This window comes from Lithobates pipiens, unplaced genomic scaffold (genome assembly GCF_037356315.1).
Source record: "Lithobates pipiens isolate NorthernLeopardFrog02 unplaced genomic scaffold, aLitPip1_a1.2 Scaffold_27, whole genome shotgun sequence".
Classification (NCBI taxonomy): Eukaryota; Metazoa; Chordata; class Amphibia; order Anura; family Ranidae; genus Lithobates; species Lithobates pipiens.
In genome coordinates, this window is record NW_027507788.1 from 12,655,709 (window position 1) to 12,672,476 (window position 16,768).

The window sequence follows — 16,768 nt, forward strand, 5'->3', positions numbered from 1 at the left end:
TTGAATATTGGAAAACTCAATTATTAAAACCGAGTCCTGCAACGTTATGGCGCAACATAATTAGTGTACATGCGAATTAGAAAAAGGGCCACAAAACCTTAAATGAGGCACAGCAGAGACAAAGCGACTGATTCTTCGCTTCAACACTGCTGTGCCCCGGGCGTCCGTGTGGCCCCCCCATCAAATAAAGATGGATAATAGGTGCATCATGTGAAGGAATCCAACCTTATAAATTAATAAAAATTATTGGGCACATGGTATAAAAGACCAATATAGACAAAAAAAATAAAAAAATGATATTGTAAATAATAATTTAACCCTTAAAATACAAAAAAAAACATTTATAGATCATAGCATCATTGAGTCCAGGAAATTTTAATGCTGACAGATCACTTATGAGAAAGATGGACTGAGCTCCATAGAAACGTCAACAATAAAAACACGGTTGCTTTTCATTTATCTCCCCGACAAGACTCATGAGTGCCTCTATATCTGTTTTGGATTTGATGAAAGGAGAGGGGAGCCATTTCTGTAGTGCAAAGGTGACTGTTACTGGCTATTAGGGATGAACTCGGTGTTCGACTCGAACATCGGCCTTTCTTCTGTTCGGCAAATTCAGAACTTTGTAGACCGTTCGCACCAAATTCGTGTGGCCACGAATGGTCCACAATGCACTACGCCATCGCAGTGCATTGCAGGCTCATGATTGGCCAAGCATGCACTGTGACCCGCTTGGCCAATCACAGCGCCGGCAGCGAGGAGAGACATAATTGGCCACAGGCAGGAAGCTTATAGCTCAGGGGGTTTAGTAAACGCCCCACACTATATAAGGCCGCCAGCGCAGCGGCCTTGTGTAGTGTGTTGGTGTGCAGAGAAAGAGCTAGATAGGCAGGGACAGTGTGTTCTTTTCTCAGCCATCTGCAGGAGTTAGTGGGTGATGTGTGCCTCCAGCGCAGTATACACCTGTATTTACCCTTTATTGCTGGTGTTCTCTAATACAGGCATCTGCAGGAGTTAGTGGGTGCTGTGTGCCTCCAGCACAGTATACTCCTGTATCTACCCTTTATTGCTGTTGCTCTCTAATACAGCCATCTGCAGGAGTTAAAGTGGGTGTTGTGTGTCCCCAACACAGTGCAGTATACACCTGTATCTACCCTTTATTGCTGGTGTTCTCTAATACAGGCATCTGCAGGAGTTAAAGTGGGTGGTGTGTGCCTCCAGCACAGTATACACCTGTATCTATCCTTTATTGCTGGTGTTCTCTAATACAGGCATCTGCAGGAGTTAAAGTGGGTGTTGTGTGCCTCCAGCACAGTATACAACTGAAGATACCCCTTATTTCTGGTGTTGTCTGTTGCATAGCTTGCATATTAGCCTTTAAAATGATCACTTTTGATTTCGAATGTTCGAAGTCCCATAGACTTTAATAGGGTTCTAAAGTTCGTACGAATTTTAGGTCCGTTCGAAGGTTCTGGTACGAACCGAACGGGGGGGGGGGGGACGGTGTTCGGCTCATCCCTACTGGCTATACGCTGTAAACTAGCATGGCTTCAAGGCCCTGACCCATTTGAACCCGTTGGACTTGACTTGTTTATACATGAATAGAACAATCACTGTACTATATTGAGAAATATATCCCAACACTAGGGATGGCTGAACTGTTCGCCCGGCGGTCGGTTCGCGGCAAATTTTTGCCTGTTCGCGATTCGCCCGATCGGCGGACTATTGCTGCTGTTCGCCCGGCGGACTTATGTGTTTACAGTGTGAAAGAACTTTGACCGATGATGACACATCCATCATGGGGTACAGGACATTCCCCCTAACTTATAAATAGACCCGATCCGGCGGCCATTTTACATTCTTTCTTCTGTCACTATAGGGAGAGGTTGGTGTGTGGAGCAGGGAGAAACTGCAGTGACACAAATCGCTATTAGGTCCACAAAAGTCCTTTTAAGGACTGGTATGGTATAGGAGTAGGACAGTATATAGGGTTGAGTGAATTGCTGTGCTTGTAAATTCAGCAGCCTGTCTTTAGCAGGGAGGGACAGGATGCTGTGTGTAGCAGGGAGGGACAGTCAGTTTAATCATTAGCTGTTACTATTAGGTCCACAAAGGTCCTTTTCAGGACTGGTATGGTATAGGAGTAGGACAGTATATACGGTTGAGTGAACTGCTGTGCTTGTAAATCCAGCAGCCTGTCTTTAGTGAGTGCAGGGAGTGACAGGACACTGTGTGTAGCAGGGAGGGACAGTCAGTTTAATCATTAGCTGTTACTATTAGGTCCACAGAGGTCCTTTTAAGGACTGGTATGGTATAGGAGTAGGACAGTATATAGGGTTGTACACATATAATATTCTTTCTTCCAAATATAGAAAGAATATTATACTTGACTGCTGCCCTATTCTGCAGCAGTCCTTTATCAGTATAGGGACTGAGGTACAGTCTGCTAATCCCTAGCTACTAGTTCCACAAAGGTCCTTATAAGGACTGGTATAGGTCCACGATATATAGGGTTGTGGTGCACTACTGCTGACTGCTGCCCTATTCTGCAGCAGTCCTTTATCAGTGTAGGGACTGAGGTACAGTCTGCTAATCACTAGCTACTAGTTCCACAAAGGTCCTTTTAAGGACTGGTATGGTATAGAGTAGTACAGTATATAGGGTTGAGTGAGGTACAGTCTGCTAATCCCTAGCTACTAGTTCCACAAAGGTCCTTATAAGGACTGGTATAGGTCCACAATATATAGGGTTGTGGTGCACTACTGCTGACTGCTGCCCTATTCTGCAGCAGTCCTTTATCAGTGTAGGGACTGAGGTACAGTCTGCTAATCACTAGCTACTAGTTCCACAAAGGTCCTTTTAAGGAATGGTATGGTATAGAGTAGTACAGTATATAGGGTTGAGTGAGGTACAGTCTGCTAATCCCTAGATACTAGTTCCACAAAGGTCCTTATAAGGACTGGTATAGGTCCACAATATATAGGGTTGTGGTGCACTACTGCTGACTGCTGCCCTATTCTGCAGCAGTCCTTTATCAGTGTAGGGACTGGGGTACAGTCTGCTAATCACTAGCTACTAGTTCCACAAAGGTCCTTTTAAGGACTGGTATGGTATAGAGTAGTACAGTATATAGGGTTGAGTGAAGTACAGTCGGCTAATCCCTAGCTACTAGTTCCACAAAGGTCCTTACAAGGACTGTAATAGGTCCACAATATATAGGGTTGTGGTGCACTACTGCTGACTTCTGCCCTATTCTGCAGCAGTCCTTTATCAGTCTAGGGACTGAGGTACAGTCTGCTAATCACTAGCTACTAGTTCCACAAAGGTCCTTTTAAGGACTGGTATGGTATAGAGTAGTACAGTATATAGGGTTGAGTGAGGTACAGTCTGCTAATCCCTAGCTACTAGTTCCACAAAGGTCCTTAAGCACTGGTATAGGTGTACTATTTGGTGTGCAGTATATAGTTGTGTAATACACGTATAAAATACTTGCACATATAGAAAGCATAGTATGATGCGTTTCCACTGTGCAGCATTGTGACTTCTGAGCGGTTCTGCAGTGATACTACAAAGAGTGACAAACGCAATCAAATAAAAAAGTATTGTAACTGGTGTGATAGACCAGTGGCCCCCAAAAACAACAGATTGAAGCGGGGTGTTATATACCTTCTTCCACATACATACTGCACTTCTCTAGACACTTTTGTCACAGGGTCATTTAAAAAATGACAGGCAGAGGAAAAGGCAGGCCCTTCCGCAGGGGTGGTAGGGGTAGGGCAGGAGCAACAGGCTTGAGCCAAAGTGGAAAATTGCAGAAGGTGCGTGCGATTACGTCAAAGGACGCACCAGACTTGGTTGATTGGCTCACTCAGCCTTACTCTTCTGCACCCTCCTCATCCTCTCGATCTGCACCCTCTTCTTCACTCTCTGCTATGTGCACCCCCAAAGACACTACCACCAACACCACCACCACCACATACCTTCCGCTTGAGTCACAGGAATTATTTTCCGATCCATATCAAGACATTTCTGATGCGCAGCCACTCTTGGCATTGGATCAGGAAGAGGGGAAGAGGAGGTAGCAACAACCGCCACTCAGCAGTCTGACGACAGTACCCAGATCAGCCCGAGGAGGAGGTTGGTCCCCAGTGTTGCTGCCTACTCCGAGATCTCTAATTATAGCGGTGGGGAAGGTGACGTTGATGATGACGTGTCTAGTGATGTCACGTGGGTGCCCACACGAGAGGAAGAGGGGGGAGTTCAGAGGGAGATATGGACCAGCAGATAGGGAGGAGAAGCAGGAAGAACTTAGATTGCACAGGAGGGACAAAGCAGACTGCTAATGTATCAGGAACGAGTCATCGACCATGTATAGTCACATCTGGCGCTCCCAGGATGCCGGCACATGGCTCCGCAGTGTGGGCTTTTTTTTTTTTTTTTATCAATAACGTTTTATTGAAAGATATTCGACATACAGTTGAAGTGCTTTCGATCAACAATATAAAACTTTAAATCGGGAAAAACATGTAACATCTAATTTTTCAAGTACTGTGTCACTATCTATCCACAGACCATGTGCCAGTATACACTTCGCAAGATTGTAGTGTGGGCTTTTTTTAACGTGTCCGCTGCTGACAATAGTGTTGCCATCTGCAATCTTTGCAGTCAACGCATAAGTCGTGGTAAGCCCAACACTCACCTAGGGACGACCGCCTTAAAAAGGCACATGAGCTGCCATCACCGAGCCCAGTGGGAGCAACGGAACACACAAAGCCACACTCCAGGCTCTCACCGTCCAGCCTCGTCTTCTACTTCTTCTCCTCTCTCCTCACAATTGTCCTCCACTCCACCTTCCATCACGCCAAGCTCACGTCACGTGGGCCAAATGTTCGAGCATAAAAAAAATGATGACGCCGGATAACCCTCTTGCCCAACGGTTGACGGCTGGCTTGTCAGAACTGATAGCCTGCCAACTACTGCCATATAAACTGGTGGACTCGGAGGCCTTTCGAAAATTTGTGGCCATTGGAACACCACAATGAAAGGTCCCAGGAAGGAAGTATTTCTCACAGAAGGGCATCCCAGAGCTATATGGCCATGTTCAGCGGCAAGTGAATGTATCTCTGGCACACAGTGTTGGTGCCAAGATACATCTGACCACAGACACGTGATCTAGCAAACACGGGCAGGGAAGGTATATCACTTTTACTGCCCACTGGGTGAACCTTCTGATGGCCGTCAAGCATGTAACCCGTGGCACCCCTGTAGATTTGGTTTTACCGCCACGGATTGCATGCAGGCCTGGCTCTTCTTCTCCTCTTCCTCCTACTCCATCCTCCTCCCTCTCCTCCTCAGCTGAATCCTCCTTTTCCGCTGCTAGCGTCTCTTTCGCTGTGCCACCCAAGCTCCCCAGAACCTATTCGACATGCCAGGTGAGACGTTGCCATGCCGTGCTGCGTCTGTTGTGCCTGGAAGCCAAGAGCCACACTGGCCTGGCACTCCTTTCAGCTTTGCGTTCACAGGCAGATCAGTGGCTAACACCGCTCAATTTGACAGTTGGTAAAGTGGTGTGTGACAACGGTGCCAATCTGCTTAGCGCATTGAAACAGGGCAAAATTATGCATGGCACATGTCTTAAACTTGGTCGTGCAGCGATTCGTTGTCAAATACCCTGGGGTCCAGGACATCTTGCGGCAGGCAATGAAAATCTCGGCCCATTTCAGAAGATCTTACACGCCATGGCTTGCCTTGCTGACATTCATCGGCGACACAATCTGCCGGTCAGACGTCTTATTTGCGATTGCCCGACGCGATGGAACTCAACCTTCTATATGCTTGATAGGCAGCTCCAGCAGAAACGTGCAGTTAACGTCTACCTGTATGAACTCTGCGGCAGAACAGGTTCTGGGGAGCTGTTTTTTTTTCACCGCGCCAGTGGCTGCTCATGCACGACGCATGCAGACTTCTGCGGCCATTTGAGGAGATCACCAAACTGGTCAGTCGCAGCCATGGCGCCATCAGTGACATGGTACCTTATGCCTTCTTTATGGAGCGTGCATTGCGTCGTGTCATTGGACAAGCTGTGGAGGAGCAGGAGCGGGAAGATGAGGAAGTCGCAATGCTGGATGAATTCCCAGGGGGGGCTACTCTATCTGAGACAAGTGAACAACAGGAGTCTGAAGAGGAGTCAGAGGAGGATGGTGCCGGGGCGGATGAGGAGGAGCAAGAAGAGCATGCTTTAAACCTTTCTGGGATCCCTGTTGTTGTGCGTGGATGGGGAGAGGAGAATGAAGAGGACGACATTATCCTGGATGATGAGCAGGATCCAGGCCACCACACCGCTTCCAGTTTAGTGCAAATGGAGGCCTTCATGCTCCAGTGTTTTAACAGGTACCCCCGTATAAAAAGCATAAGGGTCAAGGACCAGTACTGGGTGGCAACGTACTTAGACCCCCGGTACAAACACAAAATGGCGGAAATGTTACTGCCGTCACAGAGGGCTGTCAGAATGGAGCACTTCCAGGCCTTGCTTCGAGAAATGCTGCATTCTGCTTTTGCGTGCGCTGGCAGAGGAGCAATTCCCACTCCCAGAGAAGGAGTTGCGGGTACCAATCCAACAGTGCCTGCAAGAAGAGGCCGGTTTGCAAACGTGTTGGTGACTTCTGATATGAGGTCATTCTTTCAGTCGACCCATCAACAGGTGTCATCCGAATCCAGCATCAGGGAACGCCTAGACCGACAGGTGTCCGACTACATCGGGTTAACGGCCGATGTGGACGCTCTGAGGAGTGATGAACCCCTGGACTACTGGGTGGGCAGGCTTGACCTCTGGCCAGAGCTTGCCCAATTTGCAATCGAACTGTTGGCTTGCCCCTCGTCCAGTGTCCTTTCTGAAAGGACGTTCAGCGCAGCAGGGGGGATCGTGACCGATAAGCGTACTTGCCTATTTAACGACAGTGTTAACTACCTCACATTTCTAAAAATGAATGAGGCATGGATCTCGGAGGAATTCAACACATGTGACCAGTAGACCATGTATATCTCTATAAGCGATTTTTTTAATCGAGCACAGAGACCTTCTTTCTATATCTGGCTCACTTCCTTGTACAAAAAAAGCACACCGTACTATATGCCCGTACCCTCCTGTTTGAAGAGGTTGAGCGGTGTCATATTTTTGGGGCCCAGCAGCAAGTTGCTAATGTCAGTGCTCTGTATCTCGGTGCTGGTGTCAGTGCTCTCTATCACGGTGCTGGTGTCAGTACTTTATGTCACGGTGCTGATGCCAGTGCTCTCTATCACGGTACTGATGTCAGTGCTCTCTATCATGGTGCTGGTGTCAGATCACTCTATCACGGTGCAGGTGGCAGTGCTCTATATCACGGTGCTGATGTCAGTTCTCTCTATCACGGTGCTGGTGTCAGTGCTCTATATCACGGTGCTGATGTCAGTGCTCTCTGTCATGGTGCTGATGTCAGTGCTCTCTATCATGGTGCAGGTGTCAGTGCACTCTATCATGGTGCAGGTGTCAGTGCTTTATATCTCGGTGCTGGTGTCAGTGCTTTATGTCACAGTGCTGATGTCAGTTCTCTCTATCACGGTGCTGGTGTCAGTGCACTCTATCATGGTGCAGGTGTCAGTGCTCTATATCACGGTGCTGGTGTCAGATCACTCTATCACGGTGCTGATGTCAGTGCTCTATATCACAGTGCTGGTGATCATCTCCTGCACCCTCTTCTTAGCCTACCCTGACCTTTCCTCTCCTCCATTGCCTTCATGCGCTCCTGAGTCCTGAATTGTCAGAATTGTCGATCCCAGATTCACTTCATACATGTGTTATGTCATTGGCCATGTGGTGGGACTATGTGTGCACAGCTAGTAATTATTTTGTGGCTGAAAATATGACCTGTAGGTTTGTAAAGTTCGCCTGCCATTGAAGTCAATGGTGCCCACCGCGAACTTTGCGGTTCGCTAACTTTCGGCCGCGTTCGCGAAACGTCCCATCGGAACCTTGTCCATCACTATCCGACAATAACCTATTGCAGGGATATGCAATTAGAGGACCTCCAGCTTTTGCAGAACTACAAGTCCCATGAGGCATAGCAATACTCTGACAGCTTCGAGCGTGACACCCAAAGGCAGAGGCATGATGGGAATTGTAGTTTTGAAACAGCTGGAGGTCCACTAATTGCATATCCCTGACCTAGTGTATGTAATCCTTTTTATTGAGGATAACCACACCCCCGCCTTTATCAGCAGTACGAATTACTATCTCCATATTAATTAAAGGCTTTTTTTCGCTTGTGGATTAAGGTTAGATGGACACTTATGTTGTGAATTGCTGTTGAGTTTTACAAAGTCTGCATATACCATTGCAAAGAGGGTTTTAATGTACTCACTCTTTACAAGGTGGCAGGGCCGTCTTTAATATTGATTGGACCCTGGGCAAAACTTTTCTTGCCCCCCCCCCCCCCATGCAGTTTTGCTCTCCACCTGCTCTGAGACATACAATAAATAGCAGCTAGACTCAAAATCGGTTTATTGAATCAGATCAGGCAGCTATTGCAATTGGTTGCCAGAGGTTACAGTGCATCATTACCGCTCACTGACTGGTTGCTCGAGGTTACACCACACATTGCAGCTCACTGGTTAGTTGCTAGAGGTTACAGCACATTATTTCTGCTTGCTGATTGGTTGCTAGATATTACTGTGGATATGACCTCAGGGGGGCATGATATACATATCAATGCTGCCGGACACCGCTATTTACATATGAATGCCGGTAATTTACATCTAAACACAGGGTCTGCAGGTGAGTCTTCTGTACACAACAATAGGGCAGAGCTGAGCAGCATTAGTAGCAGCATTTCACACTGAGATATCGGGACACAGCACAGGACTAAAACCTGAAAGGGCGAGGGAATTTAAATCAGGATAGTTGGCAAGTATGAGGCAGCTGCTTTGGGCCCCCCAACAATGACAGGGCCCAGGGCAGCTTCCCCTTTTGCCCTGCCTTAAAAACGGCCCTGCAAGGTGGGGGTAAAAGATTGATCTTGGGTTACATTTTGTATGCAATATAGGATTGTTATAGGGGTTAGAAATCATCTCACTAAAATTCTGTGTTAGCCCCTCATCATATAGATCCTCCAGGATCTCCAACATTTCTAACTCTTCACTATCATAAGAAGCCTCAAATGGGACATCTTTCTCTGTGATAATGGTGCATTCCTCTGTGTCAGCTGTGATCAGCCTCCTATTGTCTTTTAGAGAGGGGGGAGTTGGATGGAGCCCGAATGGGATTGGGGGGAGGTGGATGAAGCCAGGGTGGGATCAGTGGGGTAGATGGATCCGGGATGGTATCAAGGGGAGGTGGATGGAGCAAGGAAGGCGGGGGTGTATGGAGCTGGGATGGGATTGGGGGGAGGTGTATGGAGCCAGCAGGGGATCTGGGGTGGGGGGAGGATGGAGCAGGGATGGGATCTGGGAGTGGATGGAGGCAGGGTGGGATTCGGGGGAGGTGGATGGAGCCTGAATGGGATTGGGGGGAGGTGGATGGAGCCAGGAAGGGATTAGGGGGGTGTATGGAGCCAAGATGGTATCAATGGGAGGTGGAGGTAGCCAGGATGTGATCAGGGGGATGGATGGAGCTGGGATGGGATCGGGGGAGGTGTATGGAGCCAGCGTGGGATCTGGGAGTGGATGGAGGCAGTGTGGGATTCGGGGGAGGTGGTTGGAGGCAGGGTGAGATTCAGGGGAGGTGGATGGAGCCCGAATGGGATTGGGGGGAGGTGGATGGAGCCAGGAAGGGATTGGGGGTGGATGGAGTCAGGATGGTATCAAGGGGAGGTGGATGGAGCCAGGATGTGATCAAGGTGGTGGATGGAGCTGGGGTGGGATCGGGGGGAGGTGTATTAAGCTGGGATGGGATCTGGGGTGGTGGATGGAGCAGGGATGGGATCAGAGGGTGGATGGGATTTTTTTTATTTGGTGGGGGGGGTAGAGGAGAGGAATTGTACTGGGGGGGGGCAAACTTCAAATCTGCCCCCCCCCCCCTTTTACTTCTAGCACAAGTCTTCTTTAACCACTTCCCGACCAGCGCACGACGATGTACGTCGACAGAATGGCACGGGCAGGCATATTGGCGTACATGTACGTCCAATATTCGTTGCCGCCGCGCTGGTCGGGACCCCCGTGAGTCCGGTCGCGGGACCCGCGGACTCGATCGCCGCGGGCATCCCCGCAATCGTCTCACGGAGCGGCCGAATGGAGGAAATGCTGTATAAACAACATTTTTCCATTCTGCCTAGCAACTAGTGATGCTGATCTCTGCTCCATGTGATTGGAGCAGAGATCAGTGTACACTAAATGAAAGCCCAACCCCCCCACAGTTAGTAACACACCCCTAGGAACACTTAACCCCTACACTGCCACCCACTGGTTAACCCTTTCACTGCCAGTGTCATTTACACAGGAATCACTGCATTTATATAGCAGTGATTACTGTATAAATGACAATGGTCCCAAAAATGTGTCAAAAATGTCCGATGGGTCCCCCACAATGTCGCAGTCACAATAAAAATCGCAGATCGCCGCCATTACTAGTAAAAAAAAAAATAATAAAAAATTATTAATAAAAATGCTATAAAACTATCCCTATTTTGTAAACGCTATAACTTTTGCGCAAACCAATCAATAATCGCTTATTGCGATTTATTTTACCAAAAATATGTAGAAGAATACGTATCGGCCTGAACTGAGGGAAAAAAATGTTTTTTTATATATTTTTGGGGGATATTTATTATTACAAAAAGTAAAAAATAATGCGTTTTTTTCAAAATTATCGCTCTATTTTTGTTTATAGCGCAAAAAATAAAAACCGCAGGGGTGATCAAATACCACCAAAAGAAAGCTCTATTTGTGGGGAAAAAAAGGACGTTAATTTTGTTTGGGAGCCACGTCGCACGACCGCGCAATTGTCAGTTAAAGCGACGCAGTGCCGAATCGCAAAAAGTGGTCTGGTCTTTGACCAGCAAAATGGTCCGGTCTGCAAGTGGTTAACCCTCAAAAAAACACCCCTAGCACCTATCCTCTAACTTCCACCTCTAAAATCACTCTTGGTAGCATAATTGTTACCTGCCAATGCCCCCCCCCCCCCCCCCCAATTGCCATGTCCCCCTCCTCAGCACAATACTCCTGTTATTACATACCTTAGGGCAGGTGCTGTAGCGTGGTGCCCTTCTTCCTCGGCTCTTCCCAGCCTGTGTACTTGAAGCTTCAAAGCAGAGGAGGAGGGGGCTACAGTCTGGTCTGCAGTGGGTTCAGCCGGGGGGACAGACACGTGATTGCGGCTGCGGTGTGTGGGGGGTGTGATGGAAGATCGAAGTCAGACCAGGGCACCCTGCCTCTCTGCCTTACTCCCTCCTCCCCCCACTCGCTCTCCCCACACAAGGGAAGAAAGGAGCCGCTGATCGGCGCCCCACTCAATGCGGTGCCAGTCTGAGGCGAGCCTGGTGTCACCCTCTGGTGGGTGTCACCCAGGCGTGGGCCGCACCCCCATAGCAATGCCACTCGTCATTGGGAAGAATCTGAGGAAGGAGGCCACACCCTCCGAAACATGTTATCATGACAACGACAGCGTCCTCTATCAGTTGCCTCCATCAGAGCTCTCCCTGGGACAAGTGTTCTTTTTAGAATATTTTTTTTTATTCGATAAGAATTCAGCTTAACAGTCAAATAAGGACAAAGACATATGTCCATATATAACATTTACATAATATCTAAAACTCTATATATGCATATCAAAATATTCTATTAAAAAAAAAAAAAAAACTAAGAGAAAAAAAGAAGAAAAAAAAAAGGTAAAAATCACTTCCCCACGTAAAATATATTATAAAAGTTGAATTTGCTCCGACATCTCCCCAGTTGAGGGCTCCAACCTCCCTAGCTATTCATGTTCCTAATATCTCTCAGTGCACCAATCATTATACCCATAATTCCAGGAAAAAAAAAAGAAGTTTTATCATATTAAAAATAAATAAAAAAGAGGGATGGGGGAGAGAGGATCAGGGCCGTCTTTAAGGCAGGGCAAAAGGGGCAGCTGCCCTGGGCCCTGTCATTGTTGTGGGGCCCAAAGCAGCTGCCTCATACTTGCCAACTATCCTGGTTTACATTCCCTTGTCCCTTGAAGTTTTAGTCCTGTGCTGCTACTAATGCTGCCCAGCTCTGCCCTATTGTTGTGTACAGATGACTCACCTGCAGACCCTGTGTTTACATGTAAATACTGGAATTCATATGTAAATAGCACTGACATGTAAATAGCTGAGGCCAACTGCATTGATATGTAAATAAAGGCAACATTCATAGGTATATCATGCCCCCCTGCAGTGAGGAGAAGATGCGCTGTAACCTATAGCAACCAGTGAGCAGTATTACTGTACAGCAATCTCTAGCAGCCAATCAACAAGCAGAAATGTGCTGTAACCTCTAGCAACTAATCAGTGAGCCTTAAGGAGTGCTGTAACCTCTAACAACCAGTCAGTAAGCATTAATGATATGCTGTAACCTCTGGCAACCAATCGCAATCACTGCCTGATCTGATACAGTAAACTGATTTTAAGTCTAGCTGCTATTTATTGTATGTCTCAGAGAAGGTGGAGAGGGAAATTGCATGGGGGGAGGGGGGCCCTAAGAAAATTTTTGCCCAGGGTCCAATCAATATTAAAGATGGCCCTGGAGAGGATGATAAGAACCACATTTTTTTTGTGGATCACCTACCTAAACATTGTTGGTGACACTCCCCTATATTACAATGAAAATCCTGAGGGCCTCACATTTCCTATCTAAAAAAAAAAAAAAAAAAAAAGTAGAACTCTAGTCAAATGCCTAAAAGCACAGTGGAACATCTATGGAAGCTCTTTTACCTGACAATCCAGTCCTAAGCCCTTGTACACACGGTCGGAGAATCCGTCGGAATGTGTCCTATCGGACCGTGTTGTCGGATAATCCGACTGTGTGTGGTCTGCATCGGACTGATTCCATCGGAATATCCGTCGGACCCAATTTTCCAACTTGTTGGAAATATTTTCCGACCAACTGGTTCGATAGGACATACTCCGATCATGTGTAGAGAATTTTGATCGGACCAAGTGCCACGCATGCTCAGATCAAATTCCTACATCAAAGCTATTGGCTACTAGCCTGAACATAGTCCCATCGTAACGAAATTACGTCATCACGTTCTGAATGATCGGATTTTTCGACAACTTAGTCCGACCGTGTGTATGCAACAGTTTCGGACAAGATCTGACGGGTAAAATCCGACGGATTTGGTTGTCGAAATCTCGGACCGTGTGTACAGGGGCTAAGACTTACACAGCTCTGTCACACAGCACAAACTGGGCTGCTGGCCATAACCTTTCTCTTCTGCAGTTAAGCAACCCATCTAGTATACACCTTCGTGGAAATAAAAGGCAAACATATGGTAACTCCACCCAAATGTGAAAACGGGTGACTCGCCAGATAAATGTGAAGCTGATTTTTTAGTGATGATTTTTCATTTATTTCTTCTTGACTTACCAGATAATTGGACCTCACAAAGGAAAAGTTCTTAATGTGCCTAACAGTGGCGCCATCATTCGGCCTCAGCGGGCTTCCTTAATGGCATTCGATAGGACAATGCCATGTCCTGTATTTTTGTTGTTCACCTGTGATACTCCTTTGGGGTCGCACAGCTAATGGACCTGTGCTCATATTTCATTTCATTTTGCACACCGCCACCCGGCTGAACCCCGTCCGTCTTCCCTCCCCCCCATGTGGTGCTATAGGTTAAATGTCGGGCCACCGCCCTGGATCCATATTGACGGCTGCACAACGGCCCGGTACGATCTCAGTTTTTTGAGGTTCCTGTCATCCTCCTTTCCTCTCCCTCACCTTCCCCTACCCTTCCCCCCCCCCTCCCCCCCCTCCCTTCCCTCCACAGGTTGATATTTTCCTTTCTTTATTTTCATTTATACCGGTATTAATCAGCTTTGTCATTTACGCAGTTTTTTATGCTTTTTTACACTTGTACCTCGCTGTTTGTGTATCTTTTGAAATGTACTACTATTTTGTACTCCTTATTTGCACTGACCTTGTGATAATAATAAAAACTATGTTCAACCTTAATGTGCCTAACAGGTGTCACCATATCAGGTTTAAATGCCAGAATGTCTGTCTACGGACACTGTTATGCCATCGGAAACTGAGTTTTGTTATACAAAATCTATCAGCATCATCAATGGAAAGGAGAGAAAGACTCACTATAGTATCATTAAGATTTTATTACAATTAAAAATAAATACATAAAAAAAAAAAAAAAAAAAACACTTGTCATTTGCAATTGAAGGCATCTGATGTCAGGGTCACTCAAGCTCCGCCCTATGCGTTTCCATTTATTTGACGTCATCAGGGGCTGGGCACACTGGGGTTGAGTCACTAAAGGAATCCAGGTTATTCACTTAGCAAGGGAATTTTCTCTTTGAGTGATGAAAGTCACAACATTCACTAAACTATCATGTGCCAGCAAGAATTTTCACCACATTCACTAAACTAAGGGAAAATTCTATTGCAAAGTCAACATCCTATTTGCCTTTAGTAAGTCAACATTACTGAATTACTGCACGGCCTACATAATATTGGAAGGCCACCGGTCCTTTCTGTGGAGCGCAGATCACTTCCCATCAATGGAATGCAACCAACACAGAGCAGTAAGCCAGTTCCCTGCACACAAAGAAGTTATCTAGATGGGACAAATGGTGGCCATACGCGCTTTGATCAATGATTGATTTTATTTTCCAGTCAATCTCTCCCAATAGAAAAATGATCGATCTATAGTCAAAAACCCAAACGACCTCAATACCACACACAGGGAAATGGATTTTGATCGATAGTTGAAAGTTGGGACTGAATTAATGACCAAAGATCTAAAAAAAGTCTAAATTGATCGGAAGGGAGGATATGGCTATTTGATAATATAAGAAATAGAAGAATAAAACCTAAAAAAACAAACCTATACCTCTTAAAGTGGTTGTAAACCCACGGGGAAAAAAAAAAAAAAAAGAAAAAGCAACCTGCAAGGCAAAGGCATAATGAGCTAGTATGCATAGCAGCTATAAATTTCACGCAAATACATATACTTACTGGGATATTTTTAAAATCAAAAACATATAGCAAAATAAAATTTATGAAGAAATTTGATTTTTTTTTTTAAATGTATTTCGTACGTTTTATAGCAGAAAGTAAAAATTATTTAAAAAAAAAACAATTTTTTTCTAAAAATATTTCAAAAAATATTATTATATAAATATTTTCAATAAATATTGTTATATCGCAAAAAAAAAAAAAAAAAAGAAAGAAACCCAGTGGTGATGAAATGCCATCAAAAGAAAGATCTATTTGTGTGAAAAAATGATATCCCCTAAATGTTATTTGTGTACAGTTTTGCATGAACATGTAATTTGTCAGTAAAAGTAGCGCAGTGCCAAATAGCAAAAAAATGGCCTGGCCATGAAGGGAGGGTAATCTTTTGGAGCTGAAGCGGTTATAGAAATACACAACAACAGATCAACCCAAAGATAAAGTCCAATAAATCTCCTTATAGGTGCAGTTCCACACAAAAGTGGAAGCTCCACTCATCAGCCTCCTTCCCGCCCCCTCCGATACCCCATTTGACACCTTTTTTTTGGGGGGGGGGGTACCTGTTTTTTACAGGTACCAATACCCACTTCCAAGAGATTTTGCCGCAGCCAGATCACTTTTTTCCCCATCCAGAAAGCGCAACGTGCTCTGCGCATGTGCAGTAGGGAGCCGGCTGTGTAGCCAAAAGGCTTCACTGCTGGGTTCCCGTACTATGAATGGCAGCGGAAGCACCCGAGAGCCGGTGGAAACATTGGTTGGGGGTGCCAACATTGCAGGATTCCAGAACAGGTAGGTGCCCTAATATTAAAAGTCAGCAGTTACAGTATGTGTAGCTGCTCACTTTATTTTTTTTCCTGGGGGGGGATCCACTTTAAATATCAATGCATCCAATATAATAATATCAACTTTCTAGAAGATTTGTTGTTGTGTATTTCTTTACATTGTTGCATTGTATTATTGTGTTTGGATTTGCTTGTTACATTGTTTTCTCTAAACATTGGAAGTTATACACAGTGCTCTGTATAAATTTGGTTTTTATGCTTCTGTTTTTTTTTTATTTTATTGAATAGCCATATCTTCCCTTCTGATCGATTTAGACTTTTTAGATCAGATTTGATCAAAGTGATTATTTTTTTTATTTATTTGTTTATTTGTATTTTTATACAGCAGCTTACTGGGGAGGGGGGGGGGGGTTATTTTATTCATTTATTTATCACTAATTTGGGGTTACTGCTATTTTAGGGGGAGCGTGGAGTGGGGTATTATTATATATGGCTATTTGATTGTTTGCCAATTTCGATTGGTTTGATCACTCATTGGATAATAAAATCAAAGCGTATATGGCCACCATGAGACTCTTACAAAACAGAAGTCCCATAAAAAAAAAAAAAAAAAGTATCTTTTACATAACTACAGTATCTAAACAAACTATTTTATACTATAAATTCTTCTACACAAAACAGGTTTTCCAGGAAATCAAATAATTATGATAACAAGTAATAGAATTCAGGAGTTTTAAAGAAAAAAAAGAAGTCTCACCTTAAACACATTTCCTTTATCCTGTTCAACAGGGGGGCAAAAGGCACGTACAACACCC

At 45.5% G+C, this 16,768-nt stretch overlaps 1 protein-coding gene and 1 long non-coding RNA gene across 10 annotated transcripts in view; one reads left to right on the forward strand and one right to left on the reverse strand.

The window, feature by feature from the left end:
- The window catches only part of LOC143933532 (uncharacterized), a 28,794-nt gene extending 17,248 nt beyond the window's left edge, over window positions 1-11,546 (reverse strand). The window contains exon 1 of the mRNA XM_077456443.1: window positions 11,205-11,546. The gene's annotated coding sequence lies outside the window, so the exon portion shown is untranslated. The remainder of the gene's footprint in view (window positions 1-11,204) is intronic.
- The window catches only part of LOC143933537 (uncharacterized), a 483,729-nt gene that overhangs the window by 131,028 nt on the left and 335,933 nt on the right, over window positions 1-16,768 (forward strand). The gene's annotated exons all lie outside the window — the stretch shown is intronic.